Here is a 15,467-nt window from a genome sequence, read left to right on the forward strand (position 1 = left end):
ACTGGGCTGGGAAGGTGGCTCAGCAGTAGATTGCTTGCCTTGCATGCATGAGGCTCTGGGTTCGATTCCTCAGCACCACATAAGCAAAAAGAAAAAAGCTGGAAGTGGCGCTGTGGCTCAAGTGGTAGAGCGCTAGCCTTGAGCTGAAGAACTGAGGGACAGCGCGCAGACCCAGAGTTCAGGTCCACTGACTGGACCCCCCCCCAAAAAAAGAAATTAACTAATTTCCTTGCTGAGTACATGAACAACTGAGGGCCACCAGCAATAAAGCTGTTCAATATTATTTTCCAAAATTAGTTATAAAAAGGCAAACCTTACCCAACATTACTATGAAAAGAAATTATAGGATCATAAAATAGCTCAAAATATAACATTGAAACGAAGTGTTTCAAAAATTGGTAATGAAAATTAAAAGTGATCTTTATAAAACAAAATTTTTAACCAATATTAAGAGTACCTTTTCACCAAGTCCAAAGTTTTAAGAAAAAAATACAGATGGTATCAGAGGTGGTGCCTCATTTTTTTTTCTATTCTATTGTTTTATCACTCTTAGAAAAAGTTTCAGAGACAGGCACCTGTGACTCTCGCCTATAATCCTAGCTACTCAGGAGGCTGAGATCTAAGAATCATCATTTGAAGCCAGCAGGGGCAGTAAAGTCTATGAGACTCTTATCACCAGTTAATCACAGAAAATGCCAGAAATGGAGCTGTGGATCAAGTAGTCGAGCCCTAGCACTGAGTGCAAAAGCTTAAGGACAATGCCCAGACCAAGAGTTCAAACCTCAGTACCCAAAGGGGAAAAAAAAAGTCTCAAATCTCAACTGATAAGTTCAATTTAGTTTGAAACTGAGGGGTCAGTGGCACACGTTTATAATCTTGCTTACTCAAGAGGCTAAGAGTAAGGGTTACAGTTCCAAGCCAGCTGGGGTAGAAAAGTTCCTGAGAGACTCTTATCTCCAATTAACCACTGAAAAACTGGAAGTGGAGCTATGATTTTCAAAGTGGTAGAGCCTTCAGAAAATAAGATGATGTTAAGCAAAATGAACCCCAAGATAGTGACACAAGTGGTTTTGTCTTTCTTGCTATTGTTCCTAACATATTTATAATGTACCATGTGATGTTTTTTGTTTCCTTGTATGTTCATCCCCCATGGTGTAACTGCTGTTTTTACTGTATTTGATGTCAGTACCCTGCATCTTATATATACACTTCTCTAGCTTGGGGAGGGGAAGGGAAAAAACAAAATGCTTAAATAGGGATACAGGTTGATCCATTGTAATAAGATGTACAAGACACTATGTTGAAAAACAAATTTAGCAATTTAGGTGCTGGGGGTGGGAAGGAGGGGAATGTAGTTGTGGAGGTGGGATTGAAGGGATGGTAGGGGAAAAACAAAGGAGGAGGTAACAATGCTTGATAGGAAAGGTACTCATGACCTTGCTCATGTAACTGTAACCCCTCTGTACAGTATTTTTACCATAAATATATTAAAAAAAGAGCTCAGAGATAGCATCCAGGCCCCAAGTTTAAGCCTCACAGGTGACAAACAAAAACAAAACAGCAAAACACCCAAAGTCTAATTTGAATAGTCTACATACTATATCTTCTAAAAATATTCAGGTTTCCTTTATTTTGTTTTCAGAGACACATTTTGGCTCATTGTTTCTTAATAGTGTTTTCCTATCGGATTTAAGTACAAAGGAGTTTAAATGTTTAATTTTTGTGAGTAGTTCAGCAATTTTCATAGAGGAATCCTTTACAGTCTTCAGCAATGAAAAATTGAGGGTCTTCATGGTTAATATTTGTCAATAAGTGGCTCATGAAATCCTGACTCTACCGTTGTATGCTTTCACACTATTTTGGTTTGCTCTTATTTTTGGAGGAAGGTCACATGCATGATAAGAAAGAATATTTAGGTGGGGATTTTGTCCTCAAGTTTTATTTACTTTTTATTTAATATTGATGATGATGATTTTGATGGTGATGATTTTGATGATGTTGAAAATTTGTTTTGTGAGACAGTGACTCACTGTTGTAACTCAGGCTGGCCTTGAACTCAAGATCCTCTAGTCTTAACCATTCAGGTCTTGCAATTACATGATTATGATAACCACATCTTATGATATAATATAATTTTCAAAGACTGCACACATTTATTCAGCAGTATTTATTAAAATCTAATTTTTTGCCAGTCCTGGTGATACAAAAATGATAATGTAACTCATTCTGACTGCTGTTTGTGAAAAAAATGATAATTGACACTCCTTTTTTTGTTCCAGTGTCTTCTTCTTAAATATCTCACAGTAAATGGCTAGAGTTAATGTTTTAATAACATAGTCATATAATCAACTCTGTTCATAAAAAGGAGAAAGCAAATCAATTAGCCAAGAAAAAAAAAACAGAAATCTGTGTGGATTGGTATTTATATGTGAACATGAAACATTATTCGACAACTTGTGTCCTAAGGGACACAGCACCAAAAAGAGAATTCCAGGCAACAAAATAGCCAACTCATGCAATCAAGTCCTACCTTTATAATTTTTCTGTTTTCCATGAAGAACAAGAAAATTTGATAAATCAAAAGATTACTTAAGGAAAACTGATAGCTTGCTTCCCTTCATGAGTAGTGACCATCTGGAATTCTGGACCAGCAAATGAATACATCATTTCTTGAAAGTTCAGTGAGACTAAGTCTACCAAAATTAATGGCTGAAGAAGAACTAATATGGGATCATTAAACAAGTGAGGGATATGTGTGTAACACTGTGTTTTTCCAAGGTTCGCAAAAATTGTTTAGGTCATTAGGTGTTTGTTCACTACCTGCTATTGGCATCGTTTATTTACAGTGATAATCTTTTGACTTTATTGAGTTTTTCTCAACTAGAACACATGATTCAATTCTAGCTTTTTAATATTTTTTAAAAATTTTGTTCAAAGAGCCAAGATTCAAATGTGCCACTTGTTAAAATTTTTAAAGTCTCATTTTACTGAAGAATAGACTATTTGTCAATTCTCTGATTTTATGTATTCTGAGAGTCCAAGCATCTGATACGGGATCATCAACATATATGACTTCAGGGAACACACAGGTGATGTGAAGGTATGGGGTTACATAAGACAATATGAGTCACATGGAGAGGTCTCATTCACTTCCTGATATCTGCCAGCTCCTGAGTGCAGTAAATCTTCAGTTGTCTTGTTCACTGATACATCACAAGTGCCTATCACAGTGTCTGATGCATAGCAGACAGCCTATAAATACTTACTAAATACATGGATAGGTAGTTTGTTTTCTCTAGGAGAACAAGCAATGCTACTGATACTACTCTATCCATAGAACTCAACCATCCCATGTAGGAAATCACTGGTTTTAGATCTATGGTCATATGAAATAGTTCTCTTCTTGGACATTTCATTGAATTTTCCAGGAAAGAACACAATCTGCCTTCTTGACCTTCTCCAGAAAAAAGAGTATTGAAATCATGAAAAAGATATGTAGCAAAGTTTTGCTCCTATGTTGAAAACTAGTCATGAGTATTATTTCAGATATTTCCATATCCCAGAATATAATTTTAGACAGAACCTTTGAGTACGATATATTCTTACATTGGGCTTCATAAGAACCAGTGAGTATGTGAATTGTAATATTTGAATAATGACTGCACATAAATGGATAGATTATCTTAAGTTTTCAAATCAACTTCTGATATATTCTCTCATTTTTATATTGTAAAGTGTTCATGGCTGTATAGGTAACATGAAATGCAAGTTTAAAATGAATTTTGATGAAATATATGAAAATGCAGTCCTATAATTATTGTAGTGAAATGACTAGCTCTCTCGCAGGTACTGTTTCTATTCTTCAAAGCTGAAAGCATAATTTAAACCTGGTTCTCTAAATATAAAATGGTTTTGAAATTTCAGCATCTATTCTATGTTCCATAGTTTTAAAACAAAAAAATACTTTATGGGGAAGAAATGGAAAGTTCACTGAACATTTTTGTCAGGGTTCTCTTTCATTCATATTGTGCTCATTTCATTTGGCACCTGATTCCTGATTGATAAAGATGCTTCTACTTCTTGCTCTTTTGTAGCATTTTCTCATTGCCTCTGCATGGAAAATTATTGATCATTCAGTTGACATGTAAACACTGTCAAACAATCTTCCCATCCTGCTGCTTCTTCTTCAGTTGTTTTGAAGGTTCCTGCAGATTTCATATGGTACCTACTTCTGACATTTTCCTCTGGATGTAGCTAGAAGGTGACGTGGGAAATGAAATGCCCACTGAGAGAAAGATGTTGCTGAGTAGATGCCCTAGTACTCTTCCTGCCTCCCAGAAGTACAGTTCTGAGATGTATTATATTTGGTGCATCAGAGGATTCCCAACAGCTAATTTAGATTTTGCATATAAATAATGTCCTTCTAACTGCCTATATCCTGACATCCTTCCTATTCCTGTCTATCCCTTCTCATGTCCACCAGTGATTCCTCTGATCCACACCACAAAAAGCTGGCATGTCAAGATCAACTTAGAAGAGATTCAAATTATGTGGATGCTACTGAACTAGGCCAAACTTCTTATATTCTGTTTCTCTTGAGGTTTTAGCTTCCTTTCAAAATACTCTGGTTACTTCTATTCAAAGACACCTGTCTTATTTGAAGGAATGGTTGGGTTATATAGTTAACAGCATCATGACAATTTCAGCAGTCCTGTTAGAAAATTGATTCCATTTCAGATTAAACACGCAAGATACTTAGAAGAAAGGATGAAAGTCTATAAAAATACAGAGACTCTCATTGCCTTCTTGTTTTAGAATTTAAAAATCCAGTTTGTCTTCATGTTAACCTATGAAGATAGGTTAACAGTTTCAAAAACAAAAACAAAACACCTTTGAAGACATTGATCTCTACCAAAACACGTTTCTTGCCTTTACTGGCTGAATTTTAACTCACTCTAAACTAAACCAGACTGTCTTGTGCAAGACTTAACTACTGAAATTTGAAAGAAACTCAAATTTGAAACAAATCTCATTATTCATAATCAACCTTTCCTTCCAACCCTGTATTCTATTTTAACTTCAGAAGCTTTATCTCAGGAAATTGGGAGCTCCCATCTTTTTTAACTTGGAGAAAAGGCTATGTTGTACCATCACGTGGTAATGGAATGACCGGCTGCGTATAGAATTCAGGCCCCCACAAAAGCTTGACAAGTCCTCTATCATTGAGCCCCAACCACATCCTGGTATAAATCTTTTGGTGTCTGAAGACACTCTCATGTCAATTACCTTGGCTGTTATAATCCTAGCACTCTCGCTCTATCAATGTGCAGCTTACTTCCTTGTCTACATTGTCAGTAACATCAAATGAAGAACACATGGGTCCTCTGTGCACACTTCAATATCCACACCATAGGGATTTTGTGTGAGTCAAGTTGCTAATTACCCTTCTTTTGGAGCAACACAAGTATGTGGGGTCTGGTAAAAGAAGATTTTTATTTATTTTTTAGAAACAACAACAACACTGAAAGGGACATGGCAAAAACTTCCTGTTTCAAGATATACTTTCTATATTGTAGGTCTTGAAGTTCTGTTAAGAGTTTAGGTGTAGACAATAGAAAAAATGGCCTTTCTTTCCTTGTCTCCTTTTCCTCATCTCTTTCTTCTTTCTTTCCTGACATCCTATCTTCTCAGGTACTTCTCAGGACCAATAATATTTGACTACCTACGTATCTATTGTATGTCTCTTTGTGTGGGTCAGACGTTTTATTGAATGATTCTTTTCAGCTCAGAATTTCTGAGCACCATGGCAGAGATACCATGCCCCAATAGAGCAATTCACACTATCAGGGAGGCCAAGAAAAGAGGCAAAATCAAAATCAAGAAAGTGCTCCTAAGGCCATGCCCCCAGTGACCTGATCTCTCCAAATAGGCACAATCTCCTAACATTCTCAGGACTTTTCTAAAGAATAACACAAGCTTGGCCAAACATTTAACATGGTCCCTGGGAGGGGGTGGAGAGTTTGTGTCCAGGTAGCCACCTGTCTATGTAGTGTTCTAACCTTGGAGAAAATAATTTTCTAGAAGGCTGAGATGCTGGCCTTGGAACGTCCATTTCTATGACAACTGCTATGGCAACCTGCCTACCATCATTCCAAGTATTTAATTATGTTTCTTAAAATGGTATGCATTTGAATGGTAGATTATCAGTCTGAATTTCTGACAAGCACCTTAGTCATGTGAAAGCTCTATGTGCATGGACATCATCTTTTCCTGTTGTCTCGGTTGGAAATGTTTTTTGTATGATTAGACCTGCCTGTTGGTAATAACTATAAAATGTGTTTAAATAAACAACACTTTATTAATATAAATGCTTCATTTCATTTGATTCACTTATGTATTTCAATCTTTTCTATTTTCCATTTTTATTTAAAACAGTTAAGTGTCTATATTTATCAGGTGCTGTGTTCATTCTCTTTGTTCTATAATATGTAGTGATCAAATCAGAGTGATCAGCATTTTCCTTTAGATAAATAGAAGTACTAGGAGCCTTAAGCGTCTCTCTCCTAGTTGTTCGTAAGATGTGCACGAAGTTGCTGTGAACTATGGACACCTCTCAGTGCTATTCTACAAAAATGCTTCCTCTATAAAACTTGCTCCTTCCATCCAGCTTCCTTTGAAATGCATTAGCCAACCTCTGTCCATATCGCCCACTCTCGGTAGCCTGCACGCACCGCTATCTCATCTTTTCTTTTATACACTCATCTCCTTTCCTTCATGTGAGACACAGCATTCAGAACTTGAGGATTTGTCATTCTGTACCTGTTTACTTTTGTTTACCTAAAAGGTCATATTCTTTTTGAAAAACAGTTTCAATTTACACACCTATGTTTGTAAAATCAAATTAATAAACAGTTAATTATGTTTCTTCATGATGTCTGTGTATTTAGACATTGCATGTAAAATGTATACAATTTTTAGGTCAAAATCATCTATAAAAATCCCATATTATGTAATCAGAATGATTGCAATTTATTTATTTTTATCTTTTTTTACTGTCAAGGGGATGTATAGAGTGGTTATAGTTACGTGAGTAAGGTAATAAATACATTTCTTGTCAAACTTGTTACCATTTCTTCATTTTTTCTCCTACTTTCCCTCCACTCAACTCTCCCCAAATTTGTACAGATCATTTCCAACATGTTGTCTTGTGTGTCATTGTTGAATTGGTTCCCCCCATGTCCTTTGTCTCAGCATTCTGTTCTTCTTCTTCCCTACCCTAATACAAATAAACATATATACAATACCAGGATAACAGAATCAAGTACAGTGACCACAGGGAATATACCATAGGGGGAAGAACATACAAAGGAAACAAAAAACCTCCACATAGTACATTAGAAACAACAACAACAAAGAAAAACCTCTGTGTCCATGTCTTGGAGTTTATTTTGCTCAGCATCATCTTATATGGTCATATGTTGAGCTATTCTGCTCATCTGATAAGATTATCCTAGACATATACTAATTATTGCAAATAATATCACAGCATTATTGACCATAGCTAAGATATGGAACCAACCCAGTTACACCTCAGTAGATGAATGGATCAAGAAAAACTCTATATATAGAGAAATATATCACATTTTATATATATATGAATTCTATGCTTCCATCACAAAGAATGACACTGCCCCATTTGTTAGGAAATGAAGACTTGGAAAAATCATATTAAGTGAAGTAAGCCAGATCTGAAGAAACATAGGTGCCATAGTTTCCCTTATTTGAGTTTTATTATAGAATTGTGTATTTTCATATGTTATTCATTTTCTCATTCATCAGTTTACTTTAGTAAATATTTATGAAGCCCTAAACCAGCCTACAAAGACTGTAGTAAAACCAATGACAATAGAAAACACTTGTTCATTACCTGTTTTGTACTATATCCTATTATGAGACCAATACACAAGCTAAATCATCATGTCAATATGAAGTTGCACTTTCTTCCATTCAATAATGTGTAAGAGAGGGCCTCAGATGTAAAAGAACCTGTCTGAGTTCACATGGATATCCTATGACGGAATCAAGATTTGAACCCAGTGCTTTCCCCAGGATGTGTGCACTGACCACTTCATTCTGACATGATATTTCACCAAACACAGTCATTCCAAGTAAGAGCTGCAGCAGTGGCCTGGGAAATATTCCACAGTGTGATGTGAAAGAGAAATTAGGAGGGTTATGAACGCGAAACTAAATCAGAAGTTAATCACTACTCAGTCTGTGCCCCTAAATCAACAAATGACTCAGTCCTTCTGAAATATCCTCTTTAAAATATTGTTACTAATCTATAATACAATTCCATATTTAAATTCTTCCTATGCTCCTGTCTTTCTCTTTGGGACATTATGTACGTTACTACTTAAAAGTATTCTTTATTCTCAGGGAAACACACTTGATTGGTAAGTCCTCTACCACTTGAGCCATATCCTGAGCTCTTTTTGATTTAATTATTTTTCAAATAGGATCTCATTTTTGTAGTTGTGTAGGTAGGAAGGAAGGGAGGGTAGGAGAAAAACAAAGGAGGAGTTAACAATACTCGATAGGAAATGTACTCATTACCTTGCTCCTGTATCTGTAACCCTCTGTACAGTATTTTTACAATAAAAATATTTAAAAAATAAATGAAACTAGTCTGTATTAAAACCTCATACCTATCTATGGGTCCAACGTAGTTGGGATGGGAGATATGCACCACATGTTCAGACATTTTAGTTTACTTTTTTGTTTTTATTTTATTTTTTATTGTGAGAATACCGTACAGAGGAATTACAATTACATGGGCAAGAAAACAAGTACATTTCTTATCAAGCATTGTTGCCTCCTCTTCGTTTCCTTTTCCTATCCCTTCCCATACTCCCCAGTCCCCCCACCGATTCTCCCCCTACCCCCCACCAAAGTTGTAAAGTTCATTTTTCGACAAACTGACTTGTACATCTCATTGTTGCAATGGGTCCACCTGTGTCCCTAGTTAAATGAGTTGCTTTTTCCCTTCCTCTCCATAAATTATACCAACATCAAATACAGTGAAAGCAGGGGTTATAACATTGGGGAGGGATATACAAAGCAACAAAGAAATAATCTTATAAATGTGTTAGAAACAATCACATGAAAGAAAAACAAAACAAAACAAAACCATTTGAGTCCTTATCTTAGGGTTCATTCCCCTAAGATCAACTTATCTGATCTTTTCTGCTTGACTCAGACATATATTAGTTATTGCAAATGAAGGAAACCATGGGGCCTATGTTTCTTTGGGACTGGCTTACTTCACTTAATATAATTTTTTTCCAAGTCTTTTCATTTCCTAACAAATGGGGCAAATGTCATTCTTTCTGATGGAGGCAGAGAATTCCATTGTGTATATATACCATATTTTCTTGATCCATTCATCTACTGAGGGGCATCTGGGTGGTTCCATATCTAAGCTATGGTAAATAATGCTGCAATAAATATAGTTGTGCTGGTAGATTTAGTGTGGTCTTCTTTGTGATCATTTGGATAAATGCCCAAAAGTGGGATTGCTAGGTCATAGGGGAGCTGTATGTGGAGTCTTTTGAGGAACCTCCATACTGCTTTCCAAAGTGGTTGAACAAGTTTACACTCCACCAACAATGCAGTAGTATTCCCTTCTGTCGACATCCCCTCCAGCATCTGTTGTTATTAGAATTATTGATTATAGGGTTAGGTGGTATCTCACTGTTGTTTTGATTTGCATTTCTTTTGTGGCTAGAGAGTTTGAGCATTTCTTCATGTGTCTATTGGCCATCATTCTTTCCTCTTCAGAGAAGTTTCTCTTTAAGTCTGTAAGCCACTTATTTATTGGACAGTTGCTACTTTAAAGATTTGTTTTCGGGGATTTAATTTTTTAAGTTACAGGTGTATTTTAGATAGGAGACCCTTGTCTGTTGTATGGATAGTGAACATCTTCTCCCAATCCGTGGGCTTTCTATTGATCTTGCTAGCTATGTCCTTTGCCATGCAGAAGCTCTGCAATTTCATGCAATCCCATTTGTCCAAACTTTCTTTGATTTGTTGTGTTTCTGGGTCTCTGTTAAGAAAATTTCAGCCTGTGCCATGAAGACCTAGGGTTTCTCCTACTCCATCCTGTAATGTTTTCAGAGGGTCTGCTTTGACTCCAAGGTCTTTGATCCATTTGGAGTTGATTCTGGTGAAGGGTGATATTTAAGGGTCTAGCTTTAGTTTTCTACAAGTGATTAACCTATTTTGCCAGCACCATTTACTGAAGAGGCTGTCTTTCTTCCATTCTAATTTTTAGCTCCCTTATCAAAGATTAGATGGCTATAGGTCTTTAGGTTCATTTCTGGGTTTTCAATCCTAATCCATTGGTCCTGGGGTCTGTTCTTGTGCCAGTACCAAGCTGTTTTGATTACTATGGCTTTGTAGTAGAGTTTGAAATTTGGTATTGATATTCTTCTAGCACTGTTCTTTCTGTTAAAGATCACTTTTGCTATTCGGGGTCTTTTATTGTTCCATATGAATTTTTGGATTGCCTCTTCTAGTTCCTTGAAGAACGAGGTTGGAATATTGATAGGTATCACATTGAATTGGTAGATAGCCTTGGGAAGTATTGCCATTTTCAAGAAGTTAATCTTTCCAATCCAGGAGCATGGGAGTTTTTGCCACTTTCTAAGTTCTGTTTTGATTTCTTTTTTTAGGTTTTTAGAGTTTTCATCATAGAGGTCCTTCACTTCTTTGGTTAAGTTAATTCCTAGGTATTTTATTTTTTTGTGGGGCAATTCCGAATGGAGTTGCTTTCCTGATTTCAGTCACACGTTTCTCATTGTTGGCATACGGAAAAGCCATTGATTTTTGAGGGTTAATTTTATACCTTGTTACTTTGCCAAAGTTTTGAATCAGCTTGAGTAATTTGGAGGCAGAGTCCATGGGGTTCTTTAAATACAAGATTGTGTCATCTGCAAAGAGGGAGAGTTTTACTTCTTCTTTTCCTATTTGGATCCCCTTTGTGTTTGCATCTTGTCTTATTGCTGTAGCTAGGCATTCTAATACGACATTGAAGAGCAGTGGGGAGAGTGGACATCATTGTCTCATTCCTGAGTTTAGAGGAAATGGCTTTAGTTTTTTACCATTGAGTATATACTGGCTGTAGGTTTGTCATATACAGCCTTTATTGTATTGAGGATTCCTAATTTTTCCAGAACCTTCATCATAAAGGGGTGTTGGATCTTATCAAATGCTTTTTCTGCATCTATTGAGATAACCATGTGGTTCTTATCCTTGCTCTTATTGATATAATGAATTATGTTAATTGATTTGCATATATTGAACCAGCTTTGCATCCCTGAAATGAATCCTGTTTGATCGTGGTGTATGATTTTTTGGATGAATTGTTGAAGTCGATTGGCCAAAATTTGGTTGAGAAATTTTGCATCAACGTTCATCAAAGATATGAGTCTATAGTTCTCTTTCTTTGATGAGTTTCTGCCTGGTTTTGGGATGAGGGTTATTAAGCTTCATAGAATGAATTTGGTAGTGAACTTTCCTTTTCAATTTCATTGAAGAGCTGAAGGAGTATTGGTGTGAGTTCTGCTTTGAAGGCCTTGTAGAATTCCGCTGTAAAATCATCTGGTCCTGGGTTTTTCTTAGATTGGAGGTCTCTTATTGCTGTTTCTATTTTAATGCTTGATATGGGCCTATTATGATGGTTTAACTCATCTTGGTTTAGTTTTGGCATGTCGGTACAGATATTTTATTGAGATGGGAAAAATCTCTTTACATTTTGTGCAGCCTGGCTTTAATGTATTATTCCTCCAATCTCTGCCTGTTGAATACTTGTGATTTATAGGCAGGAGCTACCACACCCATCTTCAAATCTTTATAGTTTTTAAAAGCAAAAGTAAGATAGTAGGAAAAAATTGATGATTTGAACTTTTAACTTGGAATTTCAAAATAAAAAGGATTTGGGGGGCCTGGTTGTGGGGCCTGAACTCTGGGCCTAGGTGCTGTCCCTCAGCTCTTCAGCTCAAGGCTAGCGCTCTACCACTTGAGCCACGGTGCCACTTCAGCTTTTTTTCTTTTTGCTTATGTGGTGCTGAGGAATCGAACCCAGGGCCTCATGCATGCAAGGCAAGCACTCTACCACTGAGCCACTTTCCCAGCCCTCAAAATAAAAAGTTTTAATGCAAAAATGTTTATAATGACAATAAAATTCATGGAAGAAAAAAATAAAAAAGAAAGATATAGACAGAAATATTCTGCCTGCCAATCGCATTTCTGCTTCCTAGATAATGTGTAGTCTCCATTTTTCTTTGTTTTAAAATAAATGTCTAAATCAATAAATAAAATAAAAAGTATATAAATATTCTTAAGGTCTTGAAATTGGTATCCACTTGATGTTCACAGGCCATTTTTAATTTCAAGGAAAATTAGATATAATAAATTTTATCTCCATCAAAACTAAGTTGTACTATATAGCTTTCACTTCAGATTTGCAAATGTAACATTAGTAATAAGACTATGAATGTAAATGTCTAATGTGTGGTAGTTGAAAGAGCTAACTCCTTTATAAATGTGTAATATATATGCATAAATATGTTATATATGCATATATATGTTACATTTTGAGCTTTGAAACTTTAAAAAAAATAATATCCTACAGATAACAACTCTTTCTTGTATAAGCCAGTCATGGGGAAAAGTATTTGTTGATTAAATGCCACTTTGTGTGTTTCTATAATCAAAATACATGCTATTAATTACTCTATTTCTTCTGCCTTTTAGTAGAATTAAAATATGATATATGACAAGTTAAGCATGTCAAATCGTGAGAATTCTATTTCAGTTACATATTTTTATGAATTGTGTTATTTAACTCAAGAAAATTTTCATTTACATCTTGATGGTGATAATAATAGTTAAGTGTATTAACTGTTTTCAGATATTTAATTAGAAAAATCATATATCAATTTAATAATTTGCTCTCAAAGACACTTTGCTTTTCATCTTATATATGTATGAGGTTTATCATAGTTATTTATTATATATCAGAAGGAATAATATTACAACTTTTTGAAAACTTCTATATTTTGTCAAATGATGTTACAGGAGTCAACATGCACCAATATATTCAGAAACATCACAGGCACATTCCATGTCTGTTTTGTGAAACTGTAATGTGGAATTATTCTCTTCTTACCTCAGGCTTTAAAAAAAAAAGTAAAAATAAAAGATTTTATTGAGCCACATAAGGAGTTAATCCTTAATTTTGAGCTTGAAATCTAAGCTGAAAATAGGTCTAAATATGTCACACCATGCTACTGAGCAGTTTAAATATTTCTGATATGAATTGATTTCAAATGATGCAGCTCTAATATTTCTGAATGTTTGAACTCAGATGTTAGCATAAGGCATTTATTCTGATTTTATTTACGGATAAATTATCTGTGCATTTGTTTTATTTCTAAATAATACACTGAGAGCTCAAACACACAGCAACCAAACCACTCCTACCAGGGCTCCTAAACAACCCTGCCACACCTAAAATGCCTACCATTACTGTAGGTTATGATGTCTGTCTAGCGAAAATTACAACTTGGTATTCACTCAGGATAAAAAATGCAGATAAGCATGCATTTAATAAGGAATCAAACACTTAAAATAGAAACCTCAGAAAATCTCTATTGAGCAAAGGTATTTTTCCCGACTCTCCCCTAGTGAATGCACAAATAATTTATCCATAAATAAAATCAGAATAAATGCTTTATACTGACATCTGAGTTCAAACATTCAGAAATATTTCATGCCAAACCCTGATTATGAGAACTCAACCACCTCATTTTTTCTGATTGGAGAACTTAATGTACTTAGGGACTGCATTGAATTAGGCAGTTTGGATATTCCTTTCATGAACAAAACATCAGACCTACTGCATGGTAAAAGATGGATAATTTGTGCTTATCAGTTACTTGTTTTAATTCAGGTTGTAAAATTAAAAAGTTAAATAACTATCTTCACCAGAAAAGTACAAGGACTAAAATAGCTGTAGTGTTTACAGGGAAAGACAATATCCATGGGAGCTATAACAGTATAAAAAGAACTGAAAATTTGGTTTAAAACTCTAATCAACTGAATTCTCTTTTTTATTTTGCAATTTTTTAAATTGTGAAAATACTATACAGAGGGGTTACAATTACATGAGCAAGGTAATGACTACATTTCTTATCTTTTCTTTTTCTTTTATTGTGGAAATACCATACACAGGGGTTACAATTACATGGGCAAGATAATGAGTACATCCCTTATCAAGCATTGTTGCCTCCTCCTTTGTTTCTCCTTCCCAATCCTTCCCATACCCCTTCCTCCCCCCTACCTGATTCTCCTCCCCACCCGACCAAAGTAGTAATGTTCACTTTTCAATATTATGTCTTCTACGTTGCATTGTTGCAATGGGTCCACCTGTATCTCTGTTTAAACAATTTGTTTTTTCCCTTCCCCTCCACAAATTATACCAACATCAAATACAGTGAAGGCAGGGATTATACAGTGGGGGAGGGACATATAAAGCAGCAAAGAAATATGTTAGAAACAATCAAGTGTTAGAAAGCAACAAAGAAATATGTTAGAAACAATTGCATGAAAGAAAAAAAACATTTGAATAAGTATCTTGGGGTTCATTTCCCTAACATCAACTTATCTGACCTTTTCTGCTTGACTCAGACATATAATAGTTATTGCAAATAAGAGAAACCATAGGACCTATGTTTCTTTGGGCCTGGCTTAGTTCACTTAATATAATTTTTTCCAAGTCTTGCCATTTCCTAACAAATGAGGCAATGTCATTCTTTCTGACATTGTGTACATATACCTTCTTATCAAGCATTGTTGCCTCCTCCTTTTCCCTTCCATCTCCCTTTCCCCACTCCTGCACTCCGCTCCTCCCCACCCCCCCAAAGTTGTAAAGTTCATTTTTCAACATGACGTCTTGTATGTCACATTGCTGCATTGGGTCCACCTGTATCCCTATTTAAACAATTTATTTTTCCTTTCCCCTCCACAAATTAAACCAACATCAAATACAGTGAAAACAGGGGTTATACTGTGGAGGAGGGCCATACAAAGCAACAAAGAAATCATCTTATAAATATGATAGAAACAATAGCAAGAAAGAAAAACCATTTGAGTCCTTCTCTTGGGGTTCATTTTGCCTTACATCAACTTATCTGACTGTTTCTGCTGTCTCAGACATATACTAGTTATTGCAAATAAGGGAAACCATGGGACCTATGGTTCTTTGGGCCTGGCTTACTTCACTTGCAGCTTTATTTACCATAGCTAAGATATGGAACCAACCCAGATGCCCCTCAGTAGATGAATGGATCAAGAAAATGTGGTATATATACACAATGGAATTCTTTGCCTCCATTAGAAAGAAT

General features: G+C 35.6%; 1 protein-coding gene across 2 annotated transcripts in view; it reads left to right on the forward strand.

Annotated features, from left to right (window-relative positions):
- Mdga2 (MAM domain containing glycosylphosphatidylinositol anchor 2) overlaps nucleotides 1-15,467 on the forward strand; it is a 715,797-nt gene that overhangs the window by 500,090 nt on the left and 200,240 nt on the right. The window lies entirely within an intron of this gene.

This window comes from Dipodomys ordii, unplaced genomic scaffold, assembly GCF_000151885.1.
Source record: "Dipodomys ordii isolate 6190 unplaced genomic scaffold, Dord_2.0 Scaffold16, whole genome shotgun sequence".
Lineage (NCBI taxonomy): Eukaryota > Metazoa > Chordata > Mammalia > Rodentia > Heteromyidae > Dipodomys > Dipodomys ordii.